Consider the following 7,995-nt stretch of genomic DNA (forward strand, 5'->3'; position numbering starts at 1 on the left):
AAAAGATAAGGCGCTAGGTGTTTGGGGCTGAGTAGGAGGTCAGACACAATCATAATACTTCTTGCTTGGAAGCTTCTTGTCCTCAAGTTCTGGAGAACCTCCTGTGTTCTCTTTGCTTCTATAATAAAACTAGCAGGATTCTTTAAAAAATTTTTTTAATGTTTATTTTTATTTTTGAGAGGGAGAGAGAGAGCATAAACGGGGAAGGGCAGAGACAGAGGGAGACACAGGATCCAAAGTAGGCTCCAGGCTCTGAGCTGTCAGCACAGAGCCTAATGCAGGTCTCGAACCCATGAACCGTGAGATCATGACCTGAGCCAAAGTTGGATGCTTAACGGACTGAGCCACCCAGGTGCCCCAAAATACTAGCAGAATTCTAATACATCCATAGCATTTATGAACAGATTCTTCCCTAACATTAGCAATAGCCAACAGATTACCAGAAAGAGCCACTGCTCTAAAAGTGAGTTTTTCATGCCCCAGAATGGAATCTGGCACATAATAAAAACCACAGTGTTAGAACTGAACTAGTCTTCCGTCTGCATGAAAAGCAAGAGGGAGGAAAGTTGAGACAAAGGGGCATACAAGCCAAATGTTTCCTCTTAAAAAGCTTTCCCCCAAGCCCCATCCAATGACTTCCACTTACATATCCCTTGTGAGAACTGGGTCATACGTCCACCCCTAGCTTCAAGGAAGGCTGGGAAGGTGATTATTTTACTCTGGGAGCATTGCCACTGTAAACAAAATCAAGGACTTGCTAGTAAGGAAGAAGAAGAAACAGATATTGGATAGGAAATTGTTAGTTTCTGTTATCCCTTGGGTAAGTCCATTCAATTTTCTGAGTTTCAGCTTTCCCTTCTGTAAAATGACCAGTTTGGAACTAAACAGTCTCTAACCCTCCCTGATCTTAACGTTAAGATCTCTGATCTAAGGATCCCTTTGCCATCTGGCAGCACCAGCACTTTTCCCTGAAAAAAAAGTTGCTGTTAGCAAAGGTCTGTCCACCTGACCGCAGAAACACCCCAGGCAAAATATCGTTCTCAGTTGCCTGGATTCCTACCCAAGACCAAGATAGTGGTGGAGGCAAGGGTCTTAGAATCAGTTGCTCAGCGACAAGGAGAAGAAGTGCCCGTGAGAGTCCAGATCAGTGTTCAGAAATTACAACCTGGGTTAGATCCTGGAGTTTACGCAGACGCCTGGTGGTATTTACCACTCTTTGTGGTTGGCAGTGTGTGAGGCACTATGGAGCATTCAAAACCTTTCAAAGTGGGGCACCTGGCTAGCTCGGTTGGTAGAGCATGTGACTCAATCTCAGTGTCGTGAGTTTGAGCCCCACGTTGGGTGTGGAGCGAAGACCTTTCAAAGATAACAAGCATACAAAATAAAGACCACAAAAATCTCTCCTGAAATTCTAAGCATGAACCTCAAAGACACAGGGACAGACAGTCAACAGGTACCAAAGTGTGGTTTATCATTGCTTTTCTAAGAACAAATGAAGATTAATATGATAAACACTGATATCAATTAAACTTCATTCCCCAAAGGAACCAAAATTAAGAAGAAGATTAACTGGGGCACTTGGGTGGCTCAGCCTATTAAAGTGAACGACTCTTGATCTCAGGTCATGACCTCAGGGTTCACGAGTTCAAGCCCCACATCCAGTTCTGGCTGTTGGCTCAGAGCCCCCTTGGGATTCTGTCTCTCCTTCTCTCTGCCCCTCCCTCACTTGTGCACCCACACACTGCACTTTCGCTTGCAAAATAAATAAATTAATTAAAAAAAAAGTGAATTCACATTTCTTAAATATCACAAAATTAACATGACAGATGCCGCTTCACAGGGAGCTTTCCTACCTAAGAGAAAGGTATTTAACAGTGGGATTATGTAATGTGTGAATTTTTCACACAGAGAGGACTAGCGATGCTAAATGGGTCACTTGCTGTGGGAAACCCTCTAATTGCCAACCTCCATCTAACAGAGAAGGACTTCAATGCAACTGCTCCAATACCGTGCCAATTACTGAAGTAAGCATAACACATATGCAGTCTTGACTTCATTTTCACCCCTAACACCCTACTTTCTCCATCTGAGGGTAAACAACATGATACATTAAGAGTTTTAACAAATACTGACAGAAAACATATTTCAAGTTTTTCTTAAACTGTGGACACAAATAGGTGTGGAGGTTTAGAAGGTTGAAATCTATGATGATGAATACATAGCAGTTTAAGAGTTAGAGGCTGGAATAAGAAATCTAAAAAGATCTCGGTTTTGGTAAACCCTTGGTTTTTATTTCAAAAGTACAAGCAGAAAAATGTGGCTTTCTGACAAAAATGAATCCTAGCACCTGTAGCCAGAAAGGACATTTTAAAAACCCAAATCTTTTTTTTTTTTTAATTTTGTAATGTTTTGTTTCTTTTTGAGAGAGCAAGAGAGACAGAGCGTGAGCAAGGGAGAGGCAGAGAGCAAGGGAGACACAGAATCTGAAGCAAGCTCCAGGCTCTGAGCTGTCAGCACAGAGCCTGATGTGGGGCTTGAACTCACAAGATGTGAGATCATGACCCAAGCTGAAGTTGGATGCTTACTGACTGAGCCACCCAGGTGCCCTGAAATTGTTTTTTTTAAACAGCTTTGTTGAAGTATGATTTACATTCTGTAAAATCCACCAATGTAAGTGTCCACTGTAAGTGGACAGTTTTTTAAACTAAATTATAGAATTATGCAAGCATCCCATTATCCAGGTTGGTTTTTTTTTTTTTGACATTTATTTATTCATTTATTTTGAGAGAGAGAGAGAGAGATGAAGCGCTTGATCCCATGAACCATGAGATCAAGACCTGAACCAAAATCAAAAGTCGGATGCTTAACTGACTGTGCCATCCAGGCACCCCCCACAATCTAGTTTTAAACACTGGAATATCTCTCCATTTATTGAGATTGTCTTTAACGTCTCTTAGCTATGCTTAATAGCTTTGGGTGTTGGATGCACTGTACTCCTTTTGTACATGATTTCTTAATTTCATTTTTGGGTTGCTCATTGCTTGCATGTAGAAATACAACTAATAATTGCATAATGAACTTGTATCTTGCAATGTTACCAAACTCATTTATTAATTCTAATAGGTTTTATTTGATATATGATAAGATTCCTTATCATACTATGTATAATTAAACAAGTTTTACTTTTCCCTTTCCAAACTTTATACCTTTAATTTATTTTTCTTGCCTTATTACTCTGAATAGCACATTCAGCACAATATTAAGTCAACATGACAACAGTGGACACCCTTGCCTTATTCCCAATCACAGGAGAGAAGCATTCTGTCTTTAACCATCAAGTACTGATTTACCTATATTTCACAAATTTTCATATGTTGTGTTTTTGTTTTCCTTCAGTGAGAAATATTTTCTAAATTACCCATGTGGTTTCTTCACAAATTCCAAACTCCTAAATATTTTAGATTTCTCATGTTTCTATACTGACTTCCAATCTAATGCTGTTTTGAACAAAAACCATCCTTTAAATGATTTCTGTTTTTAAAATATATTGAGGCTTGGGGTGCCTGGGTGGGTCAGTTGGTTAAGCATCCAACTCTTGGTTTCAGCTCAGGTCATGATCTCATGGTTTTGTGAATTCAAGCCCCACATCAGGGTCTGTGCTGGCAGCTGGGAGCCTGCTTAGGATTCTCTCTCTCCCTCTATCTCTCTGCCCTTCCCCCACTCACACTGTCTCTGTCTCTCTCAAAATAAATAAATAAACTTAAAAAGACTTTTTGAATATTTGAAGCCTTTTTGTGGTCTAACATGGGAGTTAGCAATTTTTTTCTTAATGGGTGAGATATAATTAAACATTTTATACTTGTAGCCATACAGTCTTTGTGAATACTGCAGTTACAGGATACGAGCCACCATCAACAATATTAAACAAGTGGGTAATGTTATGTTCCAATAAATATTTATTTAAAAAAATAGGCAGTGGAATAACCACATGAAAAGATGTTCATCTTCATGTTCAGTTGGTTAAGTGGGTCTTCTCTTGATTTTGGCTCAGGTCATGATCTTGGGGTTTGTGGGATCAAGCCTCACGTCGGGCTCCAAGTTGACAGCATGAAGCCTGCTTGGGATTCTCTCTCTCCCCCCCTCTCTCTCCCCTTCCCCCATTCATATTCTCTCCCCCCCTCAAAATAAATAAACTTAAAAATAAGATGTTGAACATCACCAGTCATTAGAGAAATACAAATCAAAACCACAATTTATTCCACTTCACATACCTCTTAGGAGAGCTATAATTAAAACAAACCAACAAACAAAACTGGAAAATAAGTGCCAGTGACAATATGGAGAAATTGGAACCCATGGCTGCTGCAAATGTAAAATGGTGGAGTCATTTGAGAAACAGTTTGATGATCCTGCCAAAAGTTAAACAAAAAATTACCAAAGAACCCAGCAATTCCAATTCTAGTGATAGACCCCAAAGTACTGAAAACAAGAGACATAAACAGATACTTATTCACCAATGTTCACTGCCACACTCTGTACAATAATCAAAAGATAGAGGGTCGCCCGGTGGCTCAGTGAGTTGAGTATCAGACTCTTGGTTTCTGCTCAGGTCATGACCTCACTGTTCATGAGTTCGAGCCCCATGTCAGGCTCTGCGCTGACAGCATGGAGCCTGCTTTCTATTCTTTCTCTCTCCCTCTCTCTCTGCCCCTCCCCTGCTGACACTTTCTCTCTCTCTCTCTCAAAATAAATAAATAAACTTAAAAAAAAAAAGATAGAAACAAGCCAAGTGTTGATCCATAGATGAAAGGTAAACAAAGGGTGGTATATACATATAATGGATTATTACTTGGCGATAAAGTGGAATGAACTTCTGATATATGCTACAATATGTCCAATGCTACAATGGACCTTGAAAACATGCTAAGTGAAATAAGCCAGATATAGAAGGTCAAATATTATATGATTTCACATATATGAGATATCTAGAATAAGCCAATTCATAGGGATAGAATGTAGATGAGAGGGGCTGGGGGCGGGGTAAGGAATGGGGAGTTAACTCTTTAATGGATACAGAGTTTATGTCGGGGAGGATGAAAAGGTTTTGGATGTAGTTAATGGTGATGGGTGCACATCATGAATGTAATTAATGCCGCTGAATTGCACACTTAAAAATGGTTTAAGGGGTGCCTGGGTGGCTCAGTCAGTTAAGCGTCTGACTTCGGCTCAGGTCATGATCTCATGGTTCATGGGTTTGAGCCCCACATCAGGCTCTGTGCTAATAGCTTGGAGCCTGGAGCTTGCTTCGGATTCTGTGTTTCCCTCTCTCTCTGCCCTTCTCCCACTCACACTCTGTCTCTGTCTCTCTCTCTTTCTCAAAAATGAATTAAAAATTTTTTTCTTTAATGGTTTAAAAAATTTAGGTGGCTGGCCCTTGGGCTGTAGCTTATTGACCCCAGTCTAGACTATCATCTATGTGAGGCAATATTCCATGTGTGCTTCAAAAGAGCGTGTGTTCTGCTGCTGGTAGAGTGTTCCACAAATCAGTTAGGTAAGGCTGGTTTCTTATGTCTTTGTTCTACTGCTGCTCCTCCTCCTCCTCCTTCTTCTTTTTATTTACTTTATTCTTCTATTTATTTTATTTTTGAGAGAGAGACAGAGACAGAGACAGGGAATTTCAAGCAGGTTGTACACTGGTCAGTGCAGAGCCTGATGCAGGGCTTGAACTCATGAACTATGAGATCATGACCTGAGCCAAAAGCAAGAGTTGGATGCTCAACCGACTGAGCCACCCAGGCACCCCTCTCTTTTTCTGTCTTCTTTTGTGTTAAATATTTTTTAGTATACCTGCCCCCTTCTTCCATTGATTTTTAACAAAACTGTTATTTCGTAGGAGTTATTGCAGGAATTATAATGTAAATATTAACTGGTCACAATCTATAATAGGTTAATACTGACTTAAATTCTGGTAAAACATGGCAACTTTACAATACAGTTCCAATCCTCCTTCCTTTATTGTCTATTACATATCCCATCTATACATGTTATAAACCCAGCAATACAGTGTTATGATTATCACTTTACACAATCTAACAAAAGACTATGTGTTCTTTAAAGAAATTAAGGGAAAAGGAAAAACTGATTTACTCACATGTTTATAATATCTGGTGTTCAACATTTCTTGTTATTTGTAAGCATCTCCTTTCATCCTGAAGACTCCCTGTAGGGTACCTTGTAAGACAACCTATTAGCCATGAACTCCTTCAATCTTTTAATTAATCTGTAAATCCAAACCAATCACAATAAAAATCTCAGTCATTGTTCAGGAACTGGTCACATTAATTCTAAAGTTAATTCAAAAGAGAAATGCATGGGGAGCCTGGGTGGCTCAGTCGGTTAAGCATTTGAGGACTTGGGCTCAGGTCATGATCTCATGGCTCCTGAGTTCGAGCCCCACATCCAGATCTGCACTGTCTAGATTAAAAACCCACGATCAGATTGTACGTGATTTATACTTATTTACTAAATCATACAGGTGACATTTAGAATCAGGAGTGAAAGGACAGACCGATCAAATACTGATAAGAAAAGTCTGTACAACAAAAGATACCAAGATAAAAGACATGAGACAGACTGGAAGAAAATATTTGCAATATACACAACAGATAAAAGGGCACATTTAAGAATACTTAAATAATGTCCTATAAATCAATAAGCAAAAAATGAGTAGCCCGGAAGAAAAATGGGTAAGGGATATGGACAGATTATCTGTAAATGAGGGAAAACAAATGACTGGTAAACATAAAAAGATGCAGAGCCACAAAAGCCATCAGGGAAACAGAAATAAAAACAATGACACGTCACCATTCATTCATTAGATTATCAGAAAGTAAAAGGAATTGAAAATACAAATTTTTGTACGAGTGTAAGGAAAGATGTACCTTTAAGAACTTTCGGCATTCGGTATTGAAACAGCCATTTTGGAGGGCAATTTGGCAACAGAGATCACAGTGTTAAATGAACCAGAAATTCCACTTTTCAGTATCTCTTCAGAGAAGCATCTAGCAAGGAGGCATGTATAAATATGTTCGTTGCAACATTGTCTATAATGGTAAATCACTGGAAGAAATTTACTTTTCATTCATGAAGGAGTGTTTGGATAATTTATGCTATACCCAATCTCCAGATTCTGTATAGCATACAAATTTTATATATATAAAATATAAAATAATGGAAGCAGCCCAAGTGCCCATCAATTGATGAATGGATAAAGAAGATGTGGTATGTATTTATACAATGGAATATAATTCAGCCATATAAAAGAACAAAATCTTGTCACTTGCGACGACATGGATGGAGCTAAATGAACTAAGTCAGAGAAAGACAGATTCCATATGATTTCACTCATATGTGGAATTTAATAAACAAAATACAGGAGCAAAGCGGGGAACGGGAAGAGAACTTTTAAGAAGTTTTTTTCTAATGTTTATTTATTTTTGAGAGAGAAAGAATGCATGCAAGTGGGGGAGGAGCAGAGAGAGAGAGTGAAACATAGAATCCGAAGCTGGTTCCAGGCTCTGAGGTGTCAGCACAGAGCCTGATGTGGGGCCCGAACCCACGAACGACAAGATCATGACCTGAGCCAAAGTCAGACGCCTAACCAACTGAGCCATCCAGGAGCCTCAAGAAACAAATTCTTAGTCATAAAGAACAAACTGATGGTTACCAGAGGGCAGGTGGGTGGGGAGATGTGTACAATAGGTGATGATGTCGTGATGAGGGTAACACAAGTGATAACAGCCATTCTTGTCTTATTTCTGACTTTAATGGAGACAGTCTTCTGTAGCTGAAGATTTGTTGGCTTAAGGACTTTGGTTTAATATGCTATATTTGGTTAGGAGGGTTTTTTCTTTTCCTACTATGCCAAGAAAGTCTTCTGTATGTTGAATTTTATCAAACGTTTTCTGGGACATCTACTTACATGACTAAAGGGTT

This window comes from Prionailurus viverrinus, chromosome A1 (genome assembly GCF_022837055.1).
Source record: "Prionailurus viverrinus isolate Anna chromosome A1, UM_Priviv_1.0, whole genome shotgun sequence".
Lineage (NCBI taxonomy): Eukaryota > Metazoa > Chordata > Mammalia > Carnivora > Felidae > Prionailurus > Prionailurus viverrinus.